At 41.6% G+C, this 27,330-nt stretch overlaps 32 non-coding genes across 32 annotated transcripts; all 32 read left to right on the forward strand.

The window, feature by feature from the left end:
- Positions 1-1,839: 1,839 nt before the first annotated feature.
- Positions 1,840-1,912, forward strand: trnar-ucu (transfer RNA arginine (anticodon UCU)). Its single transcript has one exon. It is a non-coding gene; the product is annotated as a tRNA-Arg (tRNA).
- A 1,559-nt stretch (positions 1,913-3,471) lies between these two features.
- On the forward strand, positions 3,472-3,544 carry trnar-ucu (transfer RNA arginine (anticodon UCU)). Its single transcript has one exon. It is a non-coding gene; the product is annotated as a tRNA-Arg (tRNA).
- Positions 3,545-4,110: 566 nt separating this feature from the next.
- Positions 4,111-4,183, forward strand: trnar-ucu (transfer RNA arginine (anticodon UCU)). Its single transcript has one exon. It is a non-coding gene; the product is annotated as a tRNA-Arg (tRNA).
- A 1,576-nt stretch (positions 4,184-5,759) lies between these two features.
- trnar-ucu (transfer RNA arginine (anticodon UCU)) lies at positions 5,760-5,832 on the forward strand. Its single transcript has one exon. It is a non-coding gene; the product is annotated as a tRNA-Arg (tRNA).
- A 1,540-nt stretch (positions 5,833-7,372) lies between these two features.
- On the forward strand, positions 7,373-7,445 carry trnar-ucu (transfer RNA arginine (anticodon UCU)). Its single transcript has one exon. It is a non-coding gene; the product is annotated as a tRNA-Arg (tRNA).
- Positions 7,446-8,013: 568 nt separating this feature from the next.
- trnar-ucu (transfer RNA arginine (anticodon UCU)) lies at positions 8,014-8,086 on the forward strand. Its single transcript has one exon. It is a non-coding gene; the product is annotated as a tRNA-Arg (tRNA).
- A 568-nt stretch (positions 8,087-8,654) lies between these two features.
- On the forward strand, positions 8,655-8,727 carry trnar-ucu (transfer RNA arginine (anticodon UCU)). The gene has a single exon. It is a non-coding gene; the product is annotated as a tRNA-Arg (tRNA).
- A 936-nt stretch (positions 8,728-9,663) lies between these two features.
- Positions 9,664-9,736, forward strand: trnar-ucu (transfer RNA arginine (anticodon UCU)). The gene has a single exon. It is a non-coding gene; the product is annotated as a tRNA-Arg (tRNA).
- A 568-nt stretch (positions 9,737-10,304) lies between these two features.
- trnar-ucu (transfer RNA arginine (anticodon UCU)) lies at positions 10,305-10,377 on the forward strand. Its single transcript has one exon. It is a non-coding gene; the product is annotated as a tRNA-Arg (tRNA).
- Positions 10,378-10,945: 568 nt separating this feature from the next.
- Positions 10,946-11,018, forward strand: trnar-ucu (transfer RNA arginine (anticodon UCU)). The gene has a single exon. It is a non-coding gene; the product is annotated as a tRNA-Arg (tRNA).
- A 567-nt stretch (positions 11,019-11,585) lies between these two features.
- On the forward strand, positions 11,586-11,658 carry trnar-ucu (transfer RNA arginine (anticodon UCU)). The gene has a single exon. It is a non-coding gene; the product is annotated as a tRNA-Arg (tRNA).
- A 567-nt stretch (positions 11,659-12,225) lies between these two features.
- Positions 12,226-12,298, forward strand: trnar-ucu (transfer RNA arginine (anticodon UCU)). The gene has a single exon. It is a non-coding gene; the product is annotated as a tRNA-Arg (tRNA).
- Positions 12,299-13,235: 937 nt separating this feature from the next.
- On the forward strand, positions 13,236-13,308 carry trnar-ucu (transfer RNA arginine (anticodon UCU)). The gene has a single exon. It is a non-coding gene; the product is annotated as a tRNA-Arg (tRNA).
- A 655-nt stretch (positions 13,309-13,963) lies between these two features.
- On the forward strand, positions 13,964-14,036 carry trnar-ucu (transfer RNA arginine (anticodon UCU)). Its single transcript has one exon. It is a non-coding gene; the product is annotated as a tRNA-Arg (tRNA).
- Positions 14,037-14,603: 567 nt separating this feature from the next.
- On the forward strand, positions 14,604-14,676 carry trnar-ucu (transfer RNA arginine (anticodon UCU)). Its single transcript has one exon. It is a non-coding gene; the product is annotated as a tRNA-Arg (tRNA).
- Positions 14,677-15,332: 656 nt separating this feature from the next.
- trnar-ucu (transfer RNA arginine (anticodon UCU)) lies at positions 15,333-15,405 on the forward strand. The gene has a single exon. It is a non-coding gene; the product is annotated as a tRNA-Arg (tRNA).
- A 568-nt stretch (positions 15,406-15,973) lies between these two features.
- On the forward strand, positions 15,974-16,046 carry trnar-ucu (transfer RNA arginine (anticodon UCU)). The gene has a single exon. It is a non-coding gene; the product is annotated as a tRNA-Arg (tRNA).
- Positions 16,047-16,702: 656 nt separating this feature from the next.
- trnar-ucu (transfer RNA arginine (anticodon UCU)) lies at positions 16,703-16,775 on the forward strand. The gene has a single exon. It is a non-coding gene; the product is annotated as a tRNA-Arg (tRNA).
- Positions 16,776-17,343: 568 nt separating this feature from the next.
- On the forward strand, positions 17,344-17,416 carry trnar-ucu (transfer RNA arginine (anticodon UCU)). Its single transcript has one exon. It is a non-coding gene; the product is annotated as a tRNA-Arg (tRNA).
- Positions 17,417-18,072: 656 nt separating this feature from the next.
- trnar-ucu (transfer RNA arginine (anticodon UCU)) lies at positions 18,073-18,145 on the forward strand. Its single transcript has one exon. It is a non-coding gene; the product is annotated as a tRNA-Arg (tRNA).
- Positions 18,146-18,713: 568 nt separating this feature from the next.
- Positions 18,714-18,786, forward strand: trnar-ucu (transfer RNA arginine (anticodon UCU)). The gene has a single exon. It is a non-coding gene; the product is annotated as a tRNA-Arg (tRNA).
- Positions 18,787-19,442: 656 nt separating this feature from the next.
- trnar-ucu (transfer RNA arginine (anticodon UCU)) lies at positions 19,443-19,515 on the forward strand. The gene has a single exon. It is a non-coding gene; the product is annotated as a tRNA-Arg (tRNA).
- Positions 19,516-20,083: 568 nt separating this feature from the next.
- Positions 20,084-20,156, forward strand: trnar-ucu (transfer RNA arginine (anticodon UCU)). The gene has a single exon. It is a non-coding gene; the product is annotated as a tRNA-Arg (tRNA).
- Positions 20,157-20,812: 656 nt separating this feature from the next.
- Positions 20,813-20,885, forward strand: trnar-ucu (transfer RNA arginine (anticodon UCU)). Its single transcript has one exon. It is a non-coding gene; the product is annotated as a tRNA-Arg (tRNA).
- Positions 20,886-21,453: 568 nt separating this feature from the next.
- trnar-ucu (transfer RNA arginine (anticodon UCU)) lies at positions 21,454-21,526 on the forward strand. Its single transcript has one exon. It is a non-coding gene; the product is annotated as a tRNA-Arg (tRNA).
- A 656-nt stretch (positions 21,527-22,182) lies between these two features.
- trnar-ucu (transfer RNA arginine (anticodon UCU)) lies at positions 22,183-22,255 on the forward strand. Its single transcript has one exon. It is a non-coding gene; the product is annotated as a tRNA-Arg (tRNA).
- A 567-nt stretch (positions 22,256-22,822) lies between these two features.
- Positions 22,823-22,895, forward strand: trnar-ucu (transfer RNA arginine (anticodon UCU)). The gene has a single exon. It is a non-coding gene; the product is annotated as a tRNA-Arg (tRNA).
- A 656-nt stretch (positions 22,896-23,551) lies between these two features.
- Positions 23,552-23,624, forward strand: trnar-ucu (transfer RNA arginine (anticodon UCU)). Its single transcript has one exon. It is a non-coding gene; the product is annotated as a tRNA-Arg (tRNA).
- Positions 23,625-24,602: 978 nt separating this feature from the next.
- Positions 24,603-24,675, forward strand: trnar-ucu (transfer RNA arginine (anticodon UCU)). Its single transcript has one exon. It is a non-coding gene; the product is annotated as a tRNA-Arg (tRNA).
- A 656-nt stretch (positions 24,676-25,331) lies between these two features.
- On the forward strand, positions 25,332-25,404 carry trnar-ucu (transfer RNA arginine (anticodon UCU)). The gene has a single exon. It is a non-coding gene; the product is annotated as a tRNA-Arg (tRNA).
- A 568-nt stretch (positions 25,405-25,972) lies between these two features.
- Positions 25,973-26,045, forward strand: trnar-ucu (transfer RNA arginine (anticodon UCU)). The gene has a single exon. It is a non-coding gene; the product is annotated as a tRNA-Arg (tRNA).
- Positions 26,046-26,701: 656 nt separating this feature from the next.
- Positions 26,702-26,774, forward strand: trnar-ucu (transfer RNA arginine (anticodon UCU)). The gene has a single exon. It is a non-coding gene; the product is annotated as a tRNA-Arg (tRNA).
- Positions 26,775-27,330: the final 556 nt, after the last annotated feature.

A 27,330-nucleotide genomic window follows, 5' to 3' on the forward strand; every position in this document is an offset into this window, starting at 1 on the left:
TGCTATTCAGTTTGCTTTTAGCAATGAAGTGCAAACAGAAATATTAAACCATCATTCTTGGGCATATCTAAGTGCCTCCGTGATTATTTTTTGACTGCTTCTGTCAGTTTGTACAGGTCATGCTGATTACAGTAGCGAAGCTAAGCGTGATGTCTACTTTAACCACGTTACGATCAGTCGAAATCACTCTCTGCTATCCAGTTCTTTTCAGCAAGTGCCCCAGTGGCCTAATGATAAGGCACTGGCCTTCTATGCCAGGGATGTGGTTTCCAGTCCATTCTGGGGTGGATGAATGCAAAATTCCTAATGGTGGAAAGAGAGATCTGCACATAAAAAGGAGTTGATGGATTGAATCTTTCTGTTTCAATTTTAGAAATGAAGATTTTAACAGGGATAAAAAATGATAATTCATGTGCATGTCTCGTGCAGTCCGTAATTTTTTAATTACTGCTTCTATCAATCCAGGTCATGCTGATCACAGAGAGACACAGTGGCTTAAGACACTGATCTCCTAATCCATGTATTGTGAATTCAAAGTATTGTTTGGGGGTACCTGAAAGTGGAGTGATGAGGGAAGTGTGCCTGGCAGTGAACCCAGTGATTTTATGGATCGAAACCATCCTCTGCTTTTCAGTTTGCTTTTAGCATGAAGTGCAAACAGAAATATTAAACTATCATTTCATGGGCATATCTAAGTGCCCTCCGTGATTATTTTTTGACTGCTTGGTCAGTTTTGTACAGGTCATGCTGATTACAGTAGCGAAGCGTAAGCGTGATGTCTACTTTAACAACGTGTACGATCAGTCGAAATCACTTCTGCTATCCAGTTCTTTTCAGCAAGTGCCCAGTGGCCTAATGGATAAGGCACTGGCCTTCTAAGCCAGGGTGTGGGTTCGAAGTCCCATCTGGAGTGGATGAATGCAAATTCCTATGGAGAAAGAGAGATCAGCACATAACAGAGAGTTTGATGGATGAAATCTTTCTGATTCAATTTTAGAAATGAAGATTTAACAGGGATAAAAAAGGATAATTTCATGGGCATGTCTCTGTGCCCTCCGAAATGCGTTTTTTTTTACAACTGCTTCTATCAGTTCGTAATGGTCATGCTGATCACACATTTCCACAGTGACTTAAGACACTGGACGCCCAATCCATTTATTGTGAGTTCAAGCATTGTATTGGGGTACTGAAAGTGGAGGGATGAAGTGGAAGAGTGCAGGGCAGTTAACCAAGTGATTTAGGGATCGAAACCATCCTCTGCTATCCAGTTTGCTTTTTAGCAAGAAGTGCAAACAGAAGAGAAGAGCTGGGCACATAACACAGAGGTTGATGGATCGAAGCTCTCCAATTCTACTTTTAGAAATGAAGTGTAAACAGGATTTTTTTTTAAATTGGATAATTTCATGTGCATGTCTCTGTGCCCTCCGTAATTCTTTTTTATTACTGCTTCTATCAATCCATATAGGTCATGCTGATCACAGAGAGACACAGTGGCTTAAGACACTGATCTCCTAATCCATGTATTGTGAATTCAAGTATTGTTTTGGGGTACCTGAAAGTGGAGTGATGAATGGAAGGTGCATGGCAGTAACCCCAGTGATTTATGGATTGAAACCATCCTCTGCTTTTCAGTTTGCTTTTAGCAAGAAGTGCAAACAGAATATTAAACCATAATTTCATGGGCATATCTAAGTGCCCTCCGTGATTATTTTTTGACTGCTTCTGTCAGTTTGTACAGGTCATGCTGATTACAGTAGCGAAGCGGAAGGTGATGTCTACTTTAACCACGTGTACGATCAGTCGAAATCACTCTCTGCTATCCAGTTCTTTTCAGCAAGTTCCCCAGTGGCCTAATGGATAAGGCACTGGCCTTCTAAGCCAGGGATTGTGGGTTCGAGTCCCATCTGGGGTGGATGAATGCAAATTCCAATGGAGGAGAGAGATCAGCACATAACAGAGAGTTTGATGGATTGAATCTTTCTGATCAATTTTAGAAATGAAGATTTAACAGGGATAAAAAAGGAGAATTTCATGGGCATGTCTCTGTGCCCTCCGAAATGCTTTTTTTTTTACAACTGCTTCTATCAGTTCGTAATGGTCATGCTGATCACACATTTCCACAGTGACTTAAGACACTGACCGCCTAATCCATTTATTGTGAGTTCAAGCATTGTATTGGGTACCTGAAGTGGAGGGATAAAGTGGAAGAGTGTAGGGCAGTTAACCAGTGATTTAGGGATCGAAACCATCCTCTGCTATCCAGTTTGCTTTTAGTAATGAAGTGCAAACAGAAGAGAAGAGCTGGGCACATAACACAGAGGTTGATGGATCGAAGCTATCCAATTCTACTTTTAGAAATGAAGTGTAAACAGGGATTATTTTTTTAAATTGGATAATTTCATGTGCATGTCTCTGTGCCCTCCGTAATTCTTTTTTTATTACTGCTTCTATCAATCCATATAGGTCATGCTGATCTCAGAGAGACACAGTGGCTTAAGACACTGATCTCCTAATCCATGTATTGAGAATTCAGTATGTTTTAGGGTACCTGAAAGTGGAGTGATGAAGTGGAAGTGTGCCTGGCAGTTAACCCAGTGATTTATGGATCAAAACCATCCTCTGCTATTCAGTTTGCTTTTAGCAATGAAGTGCAAACAGAAATATTAACCATCATTTCTTGGGCATATCTAAGTGCCCTCCGTGATTATTTTTTTGACTGCTTCTGTCAGTTTGTACAGGTCATGCTGATTACAGTAGCGAAGCATAAGCGTGATGTCTACTTTAACCACGTTTACGATCAGTCGAAATCACTCTCTGCTATCCAGTTCTTTTCAGCAAGTGCCCCAGTGGCCTAATGATAAGGCACTGGCCTTCTATGCCAGGGATTGTGGTTTCCAGTCCCATCTGGGGTGGATGAATGCAAATTCCTATGGTGGAAGAGAGATCTGCACATAAAAGAGAGTTTGATGGATTGAATCTTTCTGTTTCAATTTTAGAAATGAAGATTTAACAGGGATAAAAAATGATAATTTCATGTGCATGTCTCTGTGCAGTCCGTAATTCTTTTTTTAATTACTGCTTCTATCAATCCAGGTCATGCTGATCACAGAGAGACACAGTGGCTTAAGACACTGATCTCCTAATCCATGTATTGTGAATTCAAGTATTGTTTTGGGGTACCTGAAAGTGGAGTGATGAAGGGGAAGTGTGCCTGGCAGTTAACCCAGTGATTTATGGATCGAAACCATCCTCTGCTTTTCAGTTTGCTTTTAGCAATGAAGTGCAAACAGAAATATTAAACCATCATTTCATGGGCATATCTAAGTGCCCTCCGTGATTATTTTTTGACTGTTTCTGTCAGTTTGTACAGGTCATGCTGATTACAGAGCGAAGCGTAAGCGTGATGTCTACTTTAACCACGTGTACGATCAGTCGAAATCACTCTCTGCTATCCAGTTCTTTTCAGCAAGTGCCCCAGTGGCCTAATGGATAAGGCACTGGCCTTCTAAGCCAGGGATTGTGGGTTCGAGTCCCATCTGGAGTGGATGAATGCAAATTCCTATGGAGAAAGAGAGATCAGCACATAACAGAGAGTTTGATGGATTGAATCTTTCTGATTCAATTTTAGAAATGAAGATTTAACAGGGATAAAAAAGGATAATTTCATGGGCATGTCTCTGTGCCCTCCGAAATGCTTTTTTTTTTTACAACTGCTTCTATCAGTTCGTAATGGTCATGCTGATCACACATTTCCACAGTGACTTAAGACACTGACCGCCTAATCCATTTATTGTGAGTTCAAGCATTGTATTGGGGTACCTGAAAGTGGAGGATGAAGTGGAAGAGTGCAGGGCAGTTAAACAAGTGATTTATGGATCGAAACCATCCTCTGCTTTTCAGTTTGCTTTTAGCAATGAAGTGCAAACAGAAATATTAAACCATCATTTCATGGGCATATCTAAGTGCCCTCCGTGATTATTTTTTGACTGCTTCTGTCAGTTTGTACAGGTCATGCTGATTACAGTAGCGAAGCGGAAGCGTGATGTCTACTTTAACCACGTGTACGATCAGTCGAAATCACTCTCTGCTATCCAGTTCTTTTCAGCAAGTGCCCCAGTGGCCTAATGGATAAGGCACTGGCTTTCTAAGCCAGGGATTGTGGGTTCGAGTCCCATCTGGGGTGGATGAACGCAAATTCCAATGGAGAAGAGAGATCAGCACATAACAGAGAGTTTGATGGATTGAATCTTTCTGATTCAATTTTAGAAATTAAGATTTAACAGGGATAAAAAAGGAGAATTTCATGGGCATGTCTCTGTGCCCCTCCGAAATTGCTTTTTTTTTTACAAACTGCTTCTATCAGTTCGTAATGGTCATGCTGATCACACATTTCCACAGTGACTTAAGACACTGACCGCCTCAATCCATTTATTGTGAGTTCAAGCATTGTATTGGGGTACCTGAAAGTGGGAGTGATGAAGTGGAAGTATGCCTGGCAGTTAACCCAGTGATTTATGGATCGACACATCCTCTGCTATCCAGTTTTGCTTTTAGCAATGAAGTGCAAACAGAATATTAAACCATCATTTCATGGGCATATCTAAGTGCCCTCCGTGATTATTTTTTTGACTGCTTCGGTCAGTTTGTACAGGTCATGCTGATTACGAGCGAAGCACAAGCGTGATGTCTCCTTTAACCATGTGTACGATCGGTCAAATCACTCTCTGCTATCCAGTGATTTTCTGCAAGTACCCCAGTGCCTAATGGATAAGGCACTGGCCTTCTAAGCCAGGGATTGTGGTTCGAAGTCCCATCTGGGGTGGATGAAATGCAAATTCCTATGAGGAAGAGAGATTCAGCACATAACAGAGAGTTTGATGGATTGAATCTTCTGATTCATTTTAGAAATGAAGATTTAAACAGGGATAAAAAAGGATAATTTCATGGGCATGTCTCTTGTGCCCTCCGAAATGCTTTTTTTTTTACAACTGCTTCTATCAGTTCGTAATGGTCATGCTGATCACACATTTCCCACAGTGACTTAAGACACTGGACGCCCAATCCATTTATTGTGAGTTCAAGCATTGTATTGGGGTACCTGAAAGTGGAGGGATGAAGTGGAAGAGTGCAGGGCAGTTAACCAAGTGATTTAGGGATCGAAACCATCCTCTGCTATCCAGTTTGCTTTTAGCAATGAAGTGCAAACAGAAGAGAAGAGCTGGGCACATAACACAGAGGTTGATGGATCGAAGCTCTCCAATTCTACTTTTAGAAATGAAGTGTAAACAGGGATTTTTTTTTTAAATTGGATAATTCATGTGCATGTCTCTGTGCCCTCCGTAATTCTTTTTTTATTACTGCTTCTATCAATCCATATAGGTCATGCTGATCACAGAGAGACACAGTGGCTTAAGACACTGACCGCCTAATCCATTTATTGTGAGTTCAAGGCATTGTATTGGGGTACCTGAAAGTGGAGGGATGAAGTGGAAGAGTGCAGGGCAGTTAAACAAGTGATTTATGGATCGAAACCATCCTCTGCTGTTTCAGTTTGCTTTTAGCAATGAAGTGCAAACAGAAATATTAAACCATCATTTCATGGGCATATCTAAGTGCCCTCCGTGATTATTTTTTGACTGCTTCTGTCAGTTTGTACAGGTCATGCTGATTACAGTAGCGAAGCACAAGCGTGATGTCTACTTAACCACGTGTACGATCAGTCGAAATCACTCTCTGCTATCCAGTTCTTTTCAGCAAGTGCCCCAGTGGCCTAATGGATAAGGCACTGGCTTTCTAAGCCAGGGATTGTGGGTTCGAGTCCCATCTGGGGTGGATGAACGCAAATTCCAATGGAGGAAGAGAGATCAGCACATAACAGAGAGTTTGATGGATTGAATCTTTCTGATTCAATTTTAGAAATTAAGATTTAACAGGGATAAAAAGGAGAATTTCATGGGCATGTCTCTGTGCCCTCCGAATGCTTTTTTTTTTACAACTGCTTCTATCAGTTCGTAATGGTCATGCTGATCACACATTTCCACAGTGACTTAAGACACTGACCGCCCAATCCATTTATTGTGAGTTCAAGCATTGTATTGGGGTACCTGAAAGTGGAGTGGATGAAGTGGAAGTATGCCTGGCAGTTAACCCAGTGATTTATGGATCGAAACCATCCTCTGCTATCCAGTTTGCTTTTAGCAATGAAGTGCAAACAGAAATATTACACCATCATTTCATGGGCAGATCTAAGTGCCCTCCGTGATTATTTTTTGACTGCTTCTGTCAGTTTGTACAGGTCATGCTGATTACAGAAGCGAAGCACAAGCGTGATGTCTCCTTTAACCATGTGTACGATCGGTCAAAATCACTCTCTGCTATCCAGTTGATTTTCTGCAAGTACCCCAGTGGCCTAATGGATAAGGCACTGGCCTTCTAAGCCAGGATTGTGGGTTCGAGTATGGAGGAAGAGAGATCAGCACATAACAGAGAGTTTGATGGATTGAATCTTTCTGATTCAATTTTAGAAATGAAGATTAACAGGGATAAAAAAGGATAATTTCATGGGCATGTCTCTGTGCCCTCCGAAATGCTTTTTTTTTTTACAACTGCTTCTATCAGTTCGTAATGGTCATGCTGATCACACATTTCCACAGTGACTTAAGACACTGGACGCCCAATCCATTTATTGTGAGTTCAAGCATTGTATTGGGGTACCTGAAAGTGGAGGGATGAAGTGGAAGAGTGCAGGGCAGTTAACCAAGTGATTTAGGGATCGAAACCATCCTCTGCTATCCAGTTTGCTTTTAGCAATGAAGTGCAAACAGAAGAGAAGAGCTGGGCACATAACACAGAGGTTGATGGATCGAAGCTATCCAATTCTACTTTTAGAAATGAAGTGTAAACAGGGATTTTTTTTTAAATTGGATAATTTCATGTGCATGTCTCTGTGCCCTCCGTAATTCTTTTTTATTACTGCTTCTATCATCCATATAGGTCATGCTGATCACAGAGAGACACAGTGGCTTAAGACACTGATCTCCTAATCCATGTATTGTGAATTCAAGTATTGTTTTGGGGTACCTGAAAGTGGAGTGATGAAGTGGAAGTGTGCCTGGCAGTTAACCCCAGTGATTTATGGATTGAAACCATCCTCTGCTTTTCAGTTTGCTTTAGCAATGAAGTGCAAACAGAAATATTAAACCATAATTTCATGGGCATATCTAAGTGCCCTCCGTGATTATTTTTTGACTGCTTCTGTCAGTTTGTACAGGTCATGCTGATTACAGTAGCGAAGCGGAAGCGTGATGTCTACTTTAACCACGTGTACGATCAGTCGAAATCACTCTCTGCTATCCAGTTCTTTTCAGCAAGTGCCCCAGTGGCCTAATGGATAAGGCACTGGCCTTCTAAGCCAGGGATTGTGGGTTCGAGTCCCATCTGGGGTGGATGAATGCAAATTCCAATGGAGGAAGAGAGATCAGCACATAACAGAGAGTTTGATGGATTGAATCTTTCTGATTCAATTTTAGAAATGAAGATTTAACAGGGATAAAAAAGGAGAATTTCATGGGCATGTCTCTGTGCCCTCCGAAATGCTTTTTTTTTTTACAACTGCTTCTATCAGTTCGTAATGGTCATGCTGATCACACATTTCCACAGTGACTTAAGACACTGACCGCCCAATCCATTTATTGTGAGTTCAAGCATTGTATTGGGGTACCTGAAAGTGGAGTGATGAAGTGGAAGTATGCCTGGCAGTTAACCCAGTGATTTATGGATCGAAACCATCCTCTGCTATCCAGTTTGCTTTTAGCAATGAAGTGCAAACAGAAATATTAAACCATCATTTCATGGGCATATCTAAGTGCCCTCCGTGATTATTTTTTGACTGCTTCTGTCAGTTTGTACAGGTCATGCTGATTACAGAAGCGAAGCACAAGCGTGATGTCTCCTTTAACCATGTGTACGATCGGTCAAAATCACTCTCTGCTATCCAGTTGATTTTCTGCAAGTACCCCAGTGGCCTAATGGATAAGGCACTGGCCTTCTAAGCCAGGGATTGTGGGTTTGAGTCCCATCTGGGGTGGATGAATGCAAATTCCTATGGAGGAAGAGAGATCAGCACATAACAGAGAGTTTGATGGATTGAATCTTTCTGATTCAATTTTAGAAATGAAGATTTAACAGGGATAAAAAAGGAAAATTTCATGGGCATGTCTCTGTGCCCTCCGAAATGCTTTTTTTTTTTACAACTGCTTCTATCAGTTCGTAATGGTCATGCTGATCACACATTTCCACAGTGACTTAAGACACTGACCGCCCAATCCATTTATTGTGAGTTCAAGCATTGTATTGGGGTACCTGAAAGTGGAGTGATGAAGTGGAAGTATGCCTGGCAGTTAACCCAGTGATTTATGGATCGAAACCATCCTCTGCTATCCAGTTTGCTTTTAGCAATGAAGTGCAAACAGAAATATTAAACCATCATTTCATGGGCATATCTAAGTGCCCTCCGTGATTATTTTTTGACTGCTTCTGTCAGTTTGTACAGGTCATGCTGATTACAGAAGCGAAGCACAAGCGTGATGTCTCCTTTAACCATGTGTACGATCGGTCAAAATCACTCTCTGCTATCCAGTTGATTTTCTGCAAGTACCCCAGTGGCCTAATGGATAAGGCACTGGCCTTCTAAGCCAGGGATTGTGGGTTCGAGTCCCATCTGGGGTGGATGAATGCAAATTCCTATGGAGGAAGAGAGATCAGCACATAACAGAGAGTTTGATGGATTGAATCTTTCTGATTCAATTTTAGAAATGAAGATTTAACAGGGATAAAAAAGGAGAATTTCATGGGCATGTCTCTGTGCCCTCCGAAATGCTTTTTTTTTTTACAACTGCTTCTATCAGTTCGTAATGGTCATGCTGATCACACATTTCCACAGTGACTTAAGACACTGACCGCCTAATCCATTTATTGTGAGTTCAAGCATTGTATTGGGGTACCTGAAAGTGGAGGGATGAAGTGGAAGAGTGCAGGGCAGTTAACCAAGTGATTTAGGGATCGAAACCATCCTCTGCTATCCAGTTTGCTTTTAGCAATGAAGTGCAAACAGAAGAGAAGAGCTGGGCACATAACACAGAGGTTGATGGATCGAAGCTCTCCAATTCTACTTTTAGAAATGAAGTGTAAACAGGGATTTTTTTTTAAATTGGATAATTTCATGTGCATGTCTCTGTGCCCTCCGTAATTCTTTTTTTATTACTGCTTCTATCAATCCATATAGGTCATGCTGATCACAGAGAGACACAGTGGCTTAAGACACTGACCGCCCAATCCATTTATTGTGAGTTCAAGCATTGTATTGGGGTACCTGAAAGTGGAGTGATGAAGTGGAAGTATGCCTGGCAGTTAACCCAGTGATTTATGGATCGAAACCATCCTCTGCTATCCAGTTTGCTTTTAGCAATGAAGTGCAAACAGAAATATTAAACCATCATTTCATGGGCATATCTAAGTGCCCTCCGTGATTATTTTTTGACTGCTTCTGTCAGTTTGTACAGGTCATGCTGATTACAGAAGCGAAGCACAAGCGTGATGTCTCCTTTAACCATGTGTACGATCGGTCAAAATCACTCTCTGCTATCCAGTTGATTTTCTGCAAGTACCCCAGTGGCCTAATGGATAAGGCACTGGCCTTCTAAGACAGGGATTGTGGGTTCGAGTCCCATCTGGGGTGGATAAATGCAAATTCCTATGGAGGAAGAGAGATCAGCACATAACAGAGAGTTTGATGGATTGAATCTTTCTGATTCAATTTTAGAAATTAAGATTTAACAGGGATAAAAAAAGAGAATTTCATGGGCATGTCTCTGTGCCCTCCGAAATGCTTTTTTTTTTTACAACTGCTTCTATCAGTTCGTAATGGTCATGCTGATCACACATTTCCACAGTGACTTAAGACACTGACCGCCCAATCCATTTATTGTGAGTTCAAGCATTGTATTGGGGTACCTGAAAGTGGAGTGATGAAGTGGAAGTATGCCTGGCAGTTAACCCAGTGATTTATGGATCGAAACCATCCTCTGCTATCCAGTTTGCTTTTAGCAATGAAGTGCAAACAGAAATATTAAACCATCATTTCATGGGCATATCTAAGTGCCCTCCGTGATTATTTTTTGACTGCTTCTGTCAGTTTGTACAGGTCATGCTGATTACAGAAGCGAAGCACAAGCGTGATGTCTCCTTTAACCATGTGTACGATCGGTCAAAATCACTCTCTGCTATCCAGTTGATTTTCTGCAAGTACCCCAGTGGCCTAATGGATAAGGCACTGGCCTTCTAAGCCAGGGATTGTGGGTTTGAGTCCCATCTGGGGTGGATGAATGCAAATTCCTATGGAGGAAGAGAGATCAGCACATAACAGAGAGTTTGATGGATTGAATCTTTCTGATTCAATTTTAGAAATGAAGATTTAACAGGGATAAAAAAGGAGAATTTCATGGGCATGTCTCTGTGCCCTCCGAAATGCTTTTTTTTTTTACAACTGCTTCTATCAGTTCGTAATGGTCATGCTGATCACACATTTCCACAGTGACTTAAGACACTGACCGCCCAATCCATTTATTGTGAGTTCAAGCATTGTATTGGGGTACCTGAAAGTGGAGTGATGAAGTGGAAGTATGCCTGGCAGTTAACCCAGTGATTTATGGATCGAAACCATCCTCTGCTATCCAGTTTGCTTTTAGCAATGAAGTGCAAACAGAAATATTAAACCATCATTTCATGGGCATATCTAAGTGCCCTCCGTGATTATTTTTTGACTGCTTCTGTCAGTTTGTACAGGTCATGCTGATTACAGAAGCGAAGCACAAGCGTGATGTCTCCTTTAACCATGTGTACGATCGGTCAAAATCACTCTCTGCTATCCAGTTGATTTTCTGCAAGTACCCCAGTGGCCTAATGGATAAGGCACTGGCCTTCTAAGCCAGGGATTGTGGGTTCGAGTCCCATCTGGGGTGGATGAATGCAAATTCCTATGGAGGAAGAGAGATCAGCACATAACAGAGAGTTTGATGGATTGAATCTTTCTGATTCAATTTTAGAAATGAAGATTTAACAGGGATAAAAAAGGAGAATTTCATGGGCATGTCTCTGTGCCCTCCGAAATGCTTTTTTTTTTACAACTGCTTCTATCAGTTCGTAATGGTCATGCTGATCACACATTTCCACAGTGACTTAAGACACTGACCGCCCAATCCATTTATTGTGAGTTCAAGCATTGTATTGGGGTACCTGAAAGTGGAGTGATGAAGTGGAAGTATGCCTGGCAGTTAACCCAGTGATTTATGGATCGAAACCATCCTCTGCTATCCAGTTTGCTTTTAGCAATGAAGTGCAAACAGAAATATTAAACCATCATTTCATGGTCATATCTAAGTGCCCTCCGTGATTATTTTTTGACTGCTTCTGTCAGTTTGTACAGGTCATGCTGATTACAGAAGCGAAGCACAAGCGTGATGTCTCCTTTAACCATGTGTACGATCGGTCAAAATCACTCTCTGCTATCCAGTTGATTTTCTGCAAGTACCCCAGTGGCCTAATGGATAAGGCACTGGCCTTCTAAGCCAGGGATTGCTGGTTCGAGTCCCATCTGGGGTGGATGAACTCAAATTCCAATGGAGGAAGAGAGATCAGCACATAACAGAGAGTTTGATGGATTGAATCTTTCTGATTCAATTTTAGAAATTAAGATTTAACAGGGATAAAAAAGGAGAATTTCATGGGCATGTCTCTGTGCCCTCCGAAATGCTTTTTTTTTTTACAACTGCTTCTATCAGTTCGTAATGGTCATGCTGATCACACATTTCCACAGTGACTTAAGACACTGACCGCCCAATCCATTTATTGTGAGTTCAAGCATTGTATTGGGGTACCTGAAAGTGGAGGGATGAAGTGGAAGAGTGCAGGGCAGTTAACCAAGTGATTTAGGGATCGAAACCATCCTCTGCTATCCAGTTTGCTTTTAGCAATGAAGTGCAAACAGAAATATTAAACCATCATTTCATGGGCATATCTAAGTGCCCTCCGTGATTATTTTTTGACTGCTTCTGTCAGTTTGTACAGGTCATGCTGATTACAGTAGCGAAGCGGAAGCGTGATGTCTACTTTAACCACGTGTACGATCAGTCGAAATCACTCTCTGCTATCCAGTTCTTTTCAGGAAGTGCCCCAGTGGCCTAATGGATAAGGCACTGGCCTTCTAAGCCAGGGATTGTGGGTTCGAGTCCCATCTGGGGTGGATGAATGCAAGTTCCAATGGAGGAAGAGAGATCAGCACATAACAGAGAATTTGATGGATTGAATCTTTCTGATTCAATTTTAGAAATGAAGATTTAACAGGGATAAAAAAGGAGAATTTCATGGGCATGTCTCTGTGCCCTCCGAAATGCTTTTTTTTTTTACAACTGCTTCTATCAGTTCGTAATGGTCATGCTGATCACACATTTCCACAGTGACTTAAGACACTGACCGCCCAATCCATTTATTGTGAGTTCAAGCATTGTATTGGGGTACCTGAAAGTGGAGGGATGAAGTGGAAGAGTGCAGGGCAGTTAACCAAGTGATTTAGGGATCGAAACCATCCTCTGCTATCCAGTTTGCTTTTAGCAATGAAGTGCAAACAGAAGAGAAGAGCTGGGCACATAACACAGAGGTTGATGGATCGAAGCTATCCAATTCTACTTTGAGAAATGAAGTGTAAACAGGGATTTTTTTTTTAAATTTGATAATTTCATGTGCATGTCTCTGTGCCCTCCGTAATTCTTTTTTTATTACTGCTTCTATCAATCCATATAGGTCATGCTGATCACAGAGAGACACAGTGGCTTAAGACACTGATCTCCTAATCCATGTATTGTGAATTCAAGTATTGTTTTGGGGTACCTGAAAGTGGAGTGATGAAGTGGAAGTGTGCCTGGCAGTTAACCCAGTGATTTATGGATTGAAACCATCCTCTGCTTTTCAGTTTGCTTTTAGCAATGAAGTGCAAACAGAAATATTAAACCATCATTTCATGGGCATATCTAAGTGCCCTCCGTGATTATTTTTTGACTGCTTCTGTCAGTTTGTACAGGTCATGCTGATTACAGAAGCGAAGCACAAGCGTGATGTCTCCTTTAACCATGTGTACGATCGGTCAAAATCACTCTCTGCTATCCAGTTGATTTTCTGCAAGTACCCCAGTGGCCTAATGGATAAGGCACTGGCCTTCTAAGCCAGGGATTGTGGGTTCGAGTCCCATCTGGGGTGGATGAATGCAAATTCCTATGGAGGAAGAGAGATCAGCACAAAACAGAGAGTTTGATGGATTGAATCTTTCTGATTCAATTTTAGAAATGAAGATTTAACAGGGATAAAAAAGGATAATTTCATGGGCATGTCTCTGTGCCCTCCGAAATGCTTTTTTTTTTTACAACTGCTTCTATCAGATCGTAATGGTCATGCTGATCACACATTTCCACAGTGACTTAAGACACTGACCGCCCAATCCATTTATTGTGAGTTCAAGCATTGTATTGGGGTACCTGAAAGTGGAGGGATGAAGTGGAAGAGTGCAGGGCAGTTAACCAAGTGATTTAGGGATCGAAACCATCCTCTGCTATCCAGTTTGCTTTTAGCAATGAAGTGCAAACAGAAGAGAAGAGCTGGGCACATAACACAGAGGTTGATGGATCGAAGCTCTCCAATTCTACTTTTAGAAATGAAGTGTAAACAGGGATTTTTTTTTAAATTGGATAATTTCATGTGCATGTCTCTGTGCCCTCCGTGATTATTTTTTGACTGCTTCTGTCAGTTTGTACAGGTCATGCTGATTACAGTAGCGAAGCGGAAGCGTGATGTCTACTTTAACCACGTGTACGATCAGTCGAAATCACTCTCTGCTATCCAGTTCTTTTCAGCAAGTGCCCCAGTGGCCTAATGGATAAGGCACTGGCCTTCTAAGCCAGGGATTGTGGGTTCGAGTCCCATCTGGGGTGGATGAACGCAAATTCCAATGGAGGAAGAGAGATCAGCACATAACAGAGAGTTTGATGGGTTGAATCTTTCTGATTCAATTTTAGAAATGAAGATTTAACAGGGATAAAAAAGGAGAATTTCATGGGCATGTCTCTGTGCCCTCCGAAATGCTTTTTTTTTTACAACTGCTTCTATCAGTTCGTAATGGTCATGCTGATCACACATTTCCACAGTGACTTAAGACACTGACCGCCCAATCCATTTATTGTGAGTTCAAGCATTGTATTGGGGTACCTGAAAGTGGAGTGATGAAGTGGAAGTATGCCTGGCAGTTAACCCAGTGATTTATGGATTGAAACCATCCTCTGCTTTTCAGTTTGCTTTTAGCAATGAAGTGCAAACAGAAATATTAAACCATCATTTCATGGGCATATCTAAGTGCCCTCCGTGATTATTTTTTGACTGCTTCTGTCAGTTTGTACAGGTCATGCTGATTACAGAAGCGAAGCACAAGCGTGATGTCTCCTTTAACCATGTGTACGATCGGTCAAAATCACTCTCTGCTATCCAGTTGATTTTCTGCAAGTACCCCAGTGGCCTAATGGATAAGGCACTGGCCTTCTAAGCCAGGGATTGTGGGTTTGAGTCCCATCTGGGGTGGATGAATGCAAATTCCTATGGAGGAAGAGAGATCAGCACATAACAGAGAGTTTGATGGATTGAATCTTTCTGATTCAATTTTAGAAATGAAGATTTAACAGGGATAAAAAAGGATAATTTCATGGGCATGTCTCTGTGCCCTCCGAAATGCTTTTTTTTTTTACAACTGCTTCTATCAGATCGTAATGGTCATGCTGATCACACATTTCCACAGTGACTTAAGACACTGACCGCCCAATCCATTTATTGTGAGTTCAAGCATTGTATTGGGGTACCTGAAAGTGGAGGGATGAAGTGGAAGAGTGCAGGGCAGTTAACCAAGTGATTTAGGGATCGAAACCATCCTCTGCTATCCAGTTTGCTTTTAGCAATGAAGTGCAAACAGAAGAGAAGAGCTGGGCACATAACACAGAGGTTGATGGATCGAAGCTCTCCAATTCTACTTTTAGAAATGAAGTGTAAACAGGGATTTTTTTTTTAAATTGGATAATTTCATGTGCATGTCTCTGTGCCCTCCGTGATTATTTTTTGACTGCTTCTGTCAGTTTGTACAGGTCATGCTGATTACAGTAGCGAAGCGGAAGCGTGATGTCTACTTTAACCACGTGTACGATCAGTCGAAATCACTCTCTGCTATCCAGTTCTTTTCAGCAAGTGCCCCAGTGGCCTAATGGATAAGGCACTGGCCTTCTAAGCCAGGGATTGTGGGTTCGAGTCCCATCTGGGGTGGATGAACGCAAATTCCAATGGAGGAAGAGAGATCAGCACATAACAGAGAGTTTGATGGATTGAATCTTTCTGATTCAATTTTAGAAATTAAGATTTAACAGGGATAAAAAAGGAGAATTTCATGGGCATGTCTCTGTGCCCTCCGAAATGCTTTTTTTTTTTACAACTGCTTCTATCAGTTCGTAATGGTCATGCTGATCACACATTTCCACAGTGACTTAAGACACTGACCGCCCAATCCATTTATTGTGAGTTCAAGCATTGTATTGGGGTACCTGAAAGTGGAGTGATGAAGTGGAAGTATGCCTGGCAGTTAACCCAGTGATTTATGGATTGAAACCATCCTCTGCTTTTCAGTTTGCTTTTAGCAATGAAGTGCAAACAGAAATATTAAACCATCATTTCATGGGCATATCTAAGTGCCCTCCGTGATTATTTTTTGACTGCTTCTGTCAGTTTGTACAGGTCATGCTGATTACAGAAGCGAAGCACAAGCGTGATGTCTCCTTTAACCATGTGTACGATCGGTCAAAATCACTCTCTGCTATCCAGTTGATTTTCTGCAAGTACCCCAGTGGCCTAATGGATAAGGCACTGGCCTTCTAAGCCAGGGATTGTGGGTTCGAGTCCCATCTGGGGTGGATGAATGCAAATTCCTATGGAGGAAGAGAGATCAGCACATAACAGAGAGTTTGATGGATTGAATCTTTCTGATTCAATTTTAGAAATGAAGATTTAACAGGGATAAAAAAGGATAATTTCATGGGCATGTCTCTGTGCCCTCCGAAATGCTTTTTTTTTTTACAACTGCTTCTATCAGATCGTAATGGTCATGCTGATCACACATTTCCACAGTGACTTAAGACACTGACCGCCCAATCCATTTATTGTGAGTTCAAGCATTGTATTGGGGTACCTGAAAGTGGAGGGATGAAGTGGAAGAGTGCAGGGCAGTTAACCAAGTGATTTAGGGATCGAAACCATCCTCTGCTATCCAGTTTGCTTTTAGCAATGAAGTGCAAACAGAAGAGAAGAGCTGGGCACATAACACAGAGGTTGATGGATCGAAGCTCTCCAATTCTACTTTTAGAAATGAAGTGTAAACAGGGATTTTTTTTTTAAATTGGATAATTTCATGTGCATGTCTCTGTGCCCTCCGTGATTATTTTTTGACTGCTTCTGTCAGTTTGTACAGGTCATGCTGATTACAGTAGCGAAGCGGAAGCGTGATGTCTACTTTAACCACGTGTACGATCAGTCGAAATCACTCTCTGCTATCCAGTTCTTTTCAGCAAGTGCCCCAGTGGCCTAATGGATAAGGCACTGGCCTTCTAAGCCAGGGATTGTGGGTTCGAGTCCCATCTGGGGTGGATGAACGCAAATTCCAATGGAGGAAGAGAGATCAGCACATAACAGAGAGTTTGATGGATTGAATCTTTCTGATTCAATTTTAGAAATTAAGATTTAACAGGGATAAAAAAGGAGAATTTCATGGGCATGTCTCTGTGCCCTCCGAAATGCTTTTTTTTTTTACAACTGCTTCTATCAGTTCGTAATGGTCATGCTGATCACACATTTCCACAGTGACTTAAGACACTGACCGCCCAATCCATTTATTGTGAGTTCAAGCATTGTATTGGGGTACCTGAAAGTGGAGTGATGAAGTGGAAGTATGCCTGGCAGTTAACCCAGTGATTTATGGATTGAAACCATCCTCTGCTTTTCAGTTTGCTTTTAGCAATGAAGTGCAAACAGAAATATTAAACCATCATTTCATGGGCATATCTAAGTGCCCTCCGTGATTATTTTTTGACTGCTTCTGTCAGTTTGTACAGGTCATGCTGATTACAGAAGCGAAGCACAAGCGTGATATCTCCTTTAACCATGTGTACGATCGGTCAAAATCACTCTCTGCTATCCAGTTGATTTTCTGCAAGTACCCCAGTGGCCTAATGGATAAGGCACTGGCCTTCTAAGCCAGGGATTGTGGTTTCGAGTCCCATCTGGGGTGGATGAATGCAAATTCCTATGGAGGAAGAGAGATCAGCACATAACAGAGAGTTTGATGGATTGAATCTTTCTGATTCAATTTTAGAAATGAAGATTTAACAGGGATGAAAAAGGATAATTTCATGGGCATGTCTCTGTGCCCTCCGAAATGCTTTTTTTTTTTACAACTGCTTCTATCAGATCGTAATGGTCATGCTGATCACACATTTCCACAGTGACTTAAGACACTGACCGCCCAATCCATTTATTGTGAGTTCAAGCATTGTATTGGGGTACCTGAAAGTGGAGGGATGAAGTGGAAGAGTGCAGGGCAGTTAACCAAGTGATTTAGGGATCGAAACCATCCTCTGCTATCCAGTTTGCTTTTAGCAATGAAGTGCAAACAGAAGAGAAGAGCTGGGCACATAACACAGAGGTTGATGGATCGAAGCTCTCCAATTCTACTTTTAGAAATGAAGTGTAAACAGGGATTTTTTTTTTAAATTGGATAATTTCATGTGCATGTCTCTGTGCCCTCCGTGATTATTTTTTGACTGCTTCTGTCAGTTTGTACAGGTCATGCTGATTACAGTAGCGAAGCGGAAGCGTGATGTCTACTTTAACCACGTGTACGATCAGTCGAAATCACTCTCTGCTATCCAGTTCTTTTCAGCAAGTGCCCCAGTGGCCTAATGGATAAGGCACTGGCCTTCTAAGCCAGGGATTGTGGGTTCGAGTCCCATCTGGGGTGGATGAACGCAAATTCCAATGGAGGAAGAGAGATCAGCACATAACAGAGAGTTTGATGGATTGAATCTTTCTGATTCAATTTTAGAAATTAAGATTTAACAGGGATAAAAAAGGAGAATTTCATGGGCATGTCTCTGTGCCCTCCGAAATGCTTTTTTTTTTTACAACTGCTTCTATCAGTTCGTAATGGTCATGCTGATCACACATTTCCACAGTGACTTAAGACACTGACCACCCAATCCATTTATTGTGAGTTCAAGCATTGTATTGGGGTACCTGAAAGTGGAGTGATGAAGTGGAAGTATGCCTGGCAGTTAACCCAGTGATTTATGGATTGAAACCATCCTCTGCTTTTCAGTTTGCTTTTAGCAATGAAGTGCAAACAGAAATATTAAACCATCATTTCATGGGCATATCTAAGTGCCCTCCGTGATTATTTTTTGACTGCTTCTGTCAGTTTGTACAGGTCATGCTGATTACAGAAGCGAAGCACAAGCGTGATGTCTCCTTTAACCATGTGTACGATCGGTCAAAATCACTCTCTGCTATCCAGTTGATTTTCTGCAAGTACCCCAGTGGCCTAATGGATAAGGCACTGGCCTTCTAAGCCAGGGATTGTGGGTTCGAGTCCCATCTGGGGTGGATGAATGCAAATTCCTATGGAGGAAGAGAGATCAGCACATAACAGAGAGTTTGATGGATTGAATCTTTCTGATTCAATTTTAGAAATGAAGATTTAACAGGGATAAAAAAGGATAATTTCATGGGCATGTCTCTGTGCCCTCCGAAATGCTTTTTTTTTTTACAACTGCTTCTATCAGATCGTAATGGTCATGCTGATCACACATTTCCACAGTGACTTAAGACACTGACCGCCCAATCCATTTATTGTGAGTTCAAGCATTGTATTGGGGTACCTGAAAGTGGAGGGATGAAGTGGAAGAGTGCAGGGCAGTTAACCAAGTGATTTAGGGATCGAAACCATCCTCTGCTATCCAGTTTGCTTTTAGCAATGAAGTGCAAACAGAAGAGAAGAGCTGGGCACATAACACAGAGGTTGATGGATCGAAGCTCTCCAATTCTACTTTTAGAAATGAAGTGTAAACAGGGATTTTTTTTTTAAATTGGATAATTTCATGTGCATGTCTCTGTGCCCTCCGTGATTATTTTTTGACTGCTTCTGTCAGTTTGTACAGGTCATGCTGATTACAGTAGCGAAGCGGAAGCGTGATGTCTACTTTAACCACGTGTACGATCAGTCGAAATCACTCTCTGCTATCCAGTTCTTTTCAGCAAGTGCCCCAGTGGCCTAATGGATAAGGCACTGGCCTTCTAAGCCAGGGATTGTGGGTTCGAGTCCCATCTGGGGTGGATGAACGCAAATTCCAATGGAGGAAGAGAGATCAGCACATAACAGAGAGTTTGATGGGTTGAATCTTTCTGATTCAATTTTAGAAATGAAGATTTAACAGGGATAAAAAAGGATAATTTCATGGGCATGTCTCTGTGCCCTCCGAAATGCTTTTTTTTTTTACAACTGCTTCTATCAGTTCGTAATGGTCATGCTGATCACACATTTCCACAGTGACTTAAGACACTGACCGCCCAATCCATTTATTGTGAGTTCAAGCATTGTATTGGGGTACCTGAAAGTGGAGTGATGAAGTGGAAGTATGCCTGGCAGTTAACCCAGTGATTTATGGATTGAAACCATCCTCTGCTTTTCAGTTTGCTTTTAGCAATGAAGTGCAAACAGAAATATTAAACCATCATTTCATGGGCATATCTAAGTGCCCTCCGTGATTATTTTTTGACTGCTTCTGTCAGTTTGTACAGGTCATGCTGATTACAGAAGCGAAGCACAAGCGTGATGTCTCCTTTAACCATGTGTACGATCGGTCAAAATCACTCTCTGCTATCCAGTTGATTTTCTGCAAGTACCCCAGTGGCCTAATGGATAAGGCACTGGCCTTCTAAGCCAGGGATTGTGGGTTCGAGTCCCATCTGGGGTGGATGAATGCAAATTCCTATGGAGGAAGAGAGATCAGCACATAACAGAGAGTTTGATGGATTGAATCTTTCTGATTCAATTTTAGAAATGAAGATTTAACAGGGATAAAAAAGGATAATTTCTTGGGCATGTCTCTGTGCCCTCCGAAATGCTTTTTTTTTTTACAACTGCTTCTATCAGATCGTAATGGTCATGCTGATCACACATTTCCACAGTGACTTAAGACACTGACCGCCCAATCCATTTATTGTGAGTTCAAGCATTGTATTGGGGTACCTGAAAGTGGAGGGATGAAGTGGAAGAGTGCAGGGCAGTTAACCAAGTGATTTAGGGATCGAAACCATCCTCTGCTATCCAGTTTGCTTTTAGCAATGAAGTGCAAACAGAAGAGAAGAGCTGGGCACATAACACAGAGGTTGATGGATCGAAGCTCTCCAATTCTACTTTTAGAAATGAAGTGTAAACAGGGATTTTTTTTTTAAATTGGATAATTTCATGTGCATGTCTCTGTGCCCTCCGTGATTATTTTTTGACTGCTTCTGTCAGTTTGTACAGGTCATGCTGATTACAGTAGCGAAGCGGAAGCGTGATGTCTACTTTAACCACGTGTACGATCAGTCGAAATCACTCTCTGCTATCCAGTTCTTTTCAGCAAGTGCCCCAGTGGCCTAATGGATAAGGCACTGGCCTTCTAAGCCAGGGATTGTGGGTTCGAGTCCCATCTGGGGTGGATGAACGCAAATTCCAATGGAGGAAGAGAGATCAGCACATAACAGAGAGTTTGATGGGTTGAATCTTTCTGATTCAATTTTAGAAATGAAGATTTAACAGGGATAAAAAAGGAGAATTTCATGGGCATGTCTCTGTGCCCTCCGAAATGCTTTTTTTTTTTACAACTGCTTCTATCAGTTCGTAATGGTCATGCTGATCACACATTTCCACAGTGACTTAAGACACTGACCGCCCAATCCATTTATTGTGAGTTCAAGCATTGTATTGGGGTACCTGAAAGTGGAGTGATGAAGTGGAAGTATGCCTGGCAGTTAACCCAGTGATTTATGGATTGAAACCATCCTCTGCTTTTCAGTTTGCTTTTAGCAATGAAGTGCAAACAGAAATATTAAACCATCATTTCATGGGCATATCTAAGTGCCCTCCGTGATTATTTTTTGACTGCTTCTGTCAGTTTGTACAGGTCATGCTGATTACAGAAGCGAAGCACAAGCGTGATGTCTCCTTTAACCATGTGTACGATCGGTCAAAATCACTCTCTGCTATCCAGTTGATTTTCTGCAAGTACCCCAGTGGCCTAATGGATAAGGCACTGGCCTTCTAAGCCAGGGATTGTGGGTTCGAGTCCCATCTGGGGTGGATGAATGCAAATTCCTATGGAGGAAGAGAGATCAGCACATAACAGAGAGTTTGATGGATTGAATCTTTCTGATTCAATTTTAGAAATGAAGATTTAACAGGGATAAAAAAGGATAATTTCATGGGCATGTCTCTGTGCCCTCCGAAATGCTTTTTTTTTTTACAACTGCTTCTATCAGATCGTAATGGTCATGCTGATCACACATTTCCACAGTGACTTAAGACACTGACCGCCCAATCCATTTATTGTGAGTTCAAGCATTGTATTGGGGTACCTGAAAGTGGAGGGATGAAGTGGAAGAGTGCAGGGCAGTTAACCAAGTGATTTAGGGATCGAAACCATCCTCTGCTATCCAGTTTGCTTTTAGCAATGAAGTGCAAACAGAAGAGAAGAGCTGGGCACATAACACAGAGGTTGATGGATCGAAGCTCTCCAATTCTACTTTTAGAAATGAAGTGTAAACAGGGATTTTTTTTTTAAATTGGATAATTTCATGTGCATGTCTCTGTGCCCTCCGTGATTATTTTTTGACTGCTTCTGTCAGTTTGTACAGGTCATGCTGATTACAGTAGCGAAGCGGAAGCGTGATGTCTACTTTAACCACGTGTACGATCAGTCGAAATCACTCTCTGCTATCCAGTTCTTTTCAGCAAGTGCCCCAGTGGCCTAATGGATAAGGCACTGGCCTTCTAAGCCAGGGATTGTGGGTTCGAGTCCCATCTGGGGTGGATGAACGCAAATTCCAATGGAGGAAGAGAGATCAGCACATAACAGAGAGTTTGATGGATTGAATCTTTCTGATTCAATTTTAGAAATTAAGATTTAACAGGGATAAAAAAGGAGAATTTCATGGGCATGTCTCTGTGCCCTCCGAAATGCTTTTTTTTTTACAACTGCTTCTATCAGTTCGTAATGGTCATGCTGATCACACATTTCCACAGTGACTTAAGACACTGACCGCCCAATCCATTTATTGTGAGTTCAAGCATTGTATTGGGGTACCTGAAAGTGGAGTGATGAAGTGGAAGTATGCCTGGCAGTTAACCCAGTGATTTATGGATTGAAACCATCCTCTGCTTTTCAGTTTGCTTTTAGCAATGAAGTGCAAACAGAAATATTAAACCATCATTTCATGGGCATATCTAAGTGCCCTCCGTGATTATTTTTTGACTGCTTCTGTCAGTTTGTACAGGTCATGCTGATTACAGAAGCGAAGCACAAGCGTGATGTCTCCTTTAACCATGTGTACGATCGGTCAAAATCACTCTCTGCTATCCAGTTGATTTTCTGCAAGTACCCCAGTGGCCTAATGGATAAGGCACTGGCCTTCTAAGCCAGGGATTGTGGGTTCGAGTCCCATCTGGGGTGGATGAATGCAAATTCCTATGGAGGAAGAGAGATCAGCACATAACAGAGAGTTTGATGGATTGAATCTTTCTGATTCAATTTTAGAAATGAAGATTTAACAGGGATAAAAAAGGATAATTTCTTGGGCATGTCTCTGTGCCCTCCGAAATGCTTTTTTTTTTTACAACTGCTTCTATCAGATCGTAATGGTCATGCTGATCACACATTTCCACAGTGACTTAAGACACTGACCGCCCAATCCATTTATTGTGAGTTCAAGCATTGTATTGGGGTACCTGAAAGTGGAGGGATGAAGTGGAAGAGTGCAGGGCAGTTAACCAAGTGATTTAGGGATCGAAACCATCCTCTGCTATCCAGTTTGCTTTTAGCAATGAAGTGCAAACAGAAGAGAAGAGCTGGGCACATAACACAGAGGTTGATGGATCGAAGCTCTCCAATTCTACTTTTAGAAATGAAGTGTAAACAGGGATTTTTTTTTTAAATTGGATAATTTCATGTGCATGTCTCTGTGCCCTCCGTGATTATTTTTTGACTGCTTCTGTCAGTTTGTACAGGTCATGCTGATTACAGTAGCGAAGCGGAAGCGTGATGTCTACTTTAACCACGTGTACGATCAGTCGAAATCACTCTCTGCTATCCAGTTCTTTTCAGCAAGTGCCCCAGTGGCCTAATGGATAAGGCACTGGCCTTCTAAGCCAGGGATTGTGGGTTCGAGTCCCATCTGGGGTGGATGAACGCAAATTCCAATGGAGGAAGAGAGATCAGCACATAACAGAGAGTTTGATGGATTGAATCTTTCTGATTCAATTTTAGAAATTAAGATTTAACAGGGATAAAAAAGGAGAATTTCATGGGCATGTCTCTGTGCCCTCCGAAATGCTTTTTTTTTTTACAACTGCTTCTATCAGTTCGTAATGGTCATGCTGATCACACATTTCCACAGTGACTTAAGACACTGACCGCCCAATCCATTTATTGTGAGTTCAAGCATTGTATTGGGGTACCTGAAAGTGGAGTGATGAAGTGGAAGTATGCCTGGCAGTTAACCCAGTGATTTATGGATTGAAACCATCCTCTGCTTTTCAGTTTGCTTTTAGCAATGAAGTGCAAACAGAAATATTAAACCATCATTTCATGGGCATATCTAAGTGCCCTCCGTGATTATTTTTTGACTGCTTCTGTCAGTTTGTACAGGTCATGCTGATTACAGAAGCGAAGCACAAGATTTAAGATTTAACAGGGATAAAAAAGGAGAATTTCATGGGCATGTCTCTGTGCCCTCCGAAATGCTTTTTTTTTTTACAACTGCTTCTATCAGTTCGTAATGGTCATGCTGATCACACATTTCCACAGTGACTTAAGACACTGACCGCCCAATCCATTTATTGTGAGTTCAAGCATTGTATTGGGGTACCTGAAAGTGGAGTGATGAAGTGGAAGTATGCCTGGCAGTTAACCCAGTGATTTATGGATTGAAACCATCCTCTGCTTTTCAGTTTGCTTTTAGCAATGAAGTGCAAACAGAAATATTAAACCATCATTTCATGGGCATATCTAAGTGCCCTCCGTGATTATTTTTTGACTGCTTCTGTCAGTTTGTACAGGTCATGCTGATTACAGAAGCGAAGCACAAGCGTGATGTCTCCTTTAACCATGTGTACGATCGGTCAAAATCACTCTCTGCTATCCAGTTGATTTTCTGCAAGTACCCCAGTGGCCTAATGGATAAGGCACTGGCCTTCTAAGCCAGGGATTGTGGGTTCGAGTCCCATCTGGGGTGGATGAATGCAAATTCCTATGGAGGAAGAGAGATCAGCACATAACAGAGAGTTTGATGGATTGAATCTTTCTGATTCAATTTTAGAAATGAAGATTTAACAGGGATAAAAAAGGATAATTTCTTGGGCATGTCTCTGTGCCCTCCGAAATGCTTTTTTTTTTTACAACTGCTTCTATCAGATCGTAATGGTCATGCTGATCACACATTTCCACAGTGACTTAAGACACTGACCGCCCAATCCATTTATTGTGAGTTCAAGCATTGTATTGGGGTACCTGAAAGTGGAGGGATGAAGTGGAAGAGTGCAGGGCAGTTAACCAAGTGATTTAGGGATCGAAACCATCCTCTGCTATCCAGTTTGCTTTTAGCAATGAAGTGCAAACAGAAGAGAAGAGCTGGGCACATAACACAGAGGTTGATGGATCGAAGCTCTCCAATTCTACTTTTAGAAATGAAGTGTAAACAGGGATTTTTTTTTTAAATTGGATAATTTCATGTGCATGTCTCTGTGCCCTCCGTGATTATTTTTTGACTGCTTCTGTCAGTTTGTACAGGTCATGCTGATTACAGTAGCGAAGCGGAAGCGTGATGTCTACTTTAACCACGTGTACGATCAGTCGAAATCACTCTCTGCTATCCAGTTCTTTTCAGCAAGTGCCCCAGTGGCCTAATGGATAAGGCACTGGCCTTCTAAGCCAGGGATTGTGGGTTCGAGTCCCATCTGGGGTGGATGAACGCAAATTCCAATGGAGGAAGAGAGATCAGCACATAACAGAGAGTTTGATGGATTGAATCTTTCTGATTCAATTTTAGAAATTAAGATTTAACAGGGATAAAAAAGGAGAATTTCATGGGCATGTCTCTGTGCCCTCCGAAATGCTTTTTTTTTTTACAACTGCTTCTATCAGTTCGTAATGGTCATGCTGATCACACATTTCCACAGTGACTTAAGACACTGACCGCCCAATCCATTTATTGTGAGTTCAAGCATTGTATTGGGGTACCTGAAAGTGGAGTGATGAAGTGGAAGTATGCCTGGCAGTTAACCCAGTGATTTATGGATTGAAACCATCCTCTGCTTTTCAGTTTGCTTTTAGCAATGAAGTGCAAACAGAAATATTAAACCATCATTTCATGGGCATATCTAAGTGCCCTCCGTGATTATTTTTTGACTGCTTCTGTCAGTTTGTACAGGTCATGCTGATTACAGAAGCGAAGCACAAGCGTGATGTCTCCTTTAACCATGTGTACGATCGGTCAAAATCACTCTCTGCTATCCAGTTGATTTTCTGCAAGTACCCCAGTGGCCTAATGGATAAGGCACTGGCCTTCTAAGCCAGGGATTGTGGGTTCGAGTCCCATCTGGGGTGGATGAATGCAAATTCCTATGGAGGAAGAGAGATCAGCACATAACAGAGAGTTTGATGGATTGAATCTTTCTGATTCAATTTTAGAAATGAAGATTTAACAGGGATAAAAAAGGATAATTTCATGGGCATGTCTCTGTGCCCTCCGAAATGCTTTTTTTTTTTACAACTGCTTCTATCAGATCGTAATGGTCATGCTGATCACACATTTCCACAGTGACTTAAGACACTGACCGCCCAATCCATTTATTGTGAGTTCAAGCATTGTATTGGGGTACCTGAAAGTGGAGGGATGAAGTGGAAGAGTGCAGGGCAGTTAACCAAGTGATTTAGGGATCGAAACCATCCTCTGCTATCCAGTTTGCTTTTAGCAATGAAGTGCAAACAGAAGAGAAGAGCTGGGCACATAACACAGAGGTTGATGGATCGAAGCTCTCCAATTCTACTTTTAGAAATGAAGTGTAAACAGGGATTTTTTTTTTAAATTGGATAATTTCATGTGCATGTCTCTGTGCCCTCCGTGATTATTTTTTGACTGCTTCTGTCAGTTTGTACAGGTCATGCTGATTACAGTAGCGAAGCGGAAGCGTGATGTCTACTTTAACCACGTGTACGATCAGTCGAAATCACTCTCTGCTATCCAGTTCTTTTCAGCAAGTGCCCCAGTGGCCTAATGGATAAGGCACTGGCCTTCTAAGCCAGGGATTGTGGGTTCGAGTCCCATCTGGGGTGGATGAACGCAAATTCCAATGGAGGAAGAGAGATCAGCACATAACAGAGAGTTTGATGGATTGAATCTTTCTGATTCAATTTTAGAAATTAAGATTTAACAGGGATAAAAAAGGAGAATTTCATGGGCATGTCTCTGTGCCCTCTGAAATGCTTTTTTTTTTTACAACTGCTTCTATCAGTTCGTAATGGTCATGCTGATCACACATTTCCACAGTGACTTAAGACACTGACCGCCCAATCCATTTATTGTGAGTTCAAGCATTGTATTGGGGTACCTGAAAGTGGAGTGATGAAGTGGAAGTATGCCTGGCAGTTAACCCAGTGATTTATGGATTGAAACCATCCTCTGCTTTTCAGTTTGCTTTTAGCAATGAAGTGCAAACAGAAATATTAAACCATCATTTCATGGGCATATCTAAGTGCCCTCCGTGATTATTTTTTGACTGCTTCTGTCAGTTTGTACAGGTCATGCTGATTACAGAAGCGAAGCACAAGCGTGATATCTCCTTTAACCATGTGTACGATCGGTCAAAATCACTCTCTGCTATCCAGTTGA

This window comes from Oncorhynchus kisutch, unplaced genomic scaffold (genome assembly GCF_002021735.2).
Source record: "Oncorhynchus kisutch isolate 150728-3 unplaced genomic scaffold, Okis_V2 scaffold881, whole genome shotgun sequence".
Taxonomy (NCBI): Eukaryota; Metazoa; Chordata; class Actinopteri; order Salmoniformes; family Salmonidae; genus Oncorhynchus; species Oncorhynchus kisutch.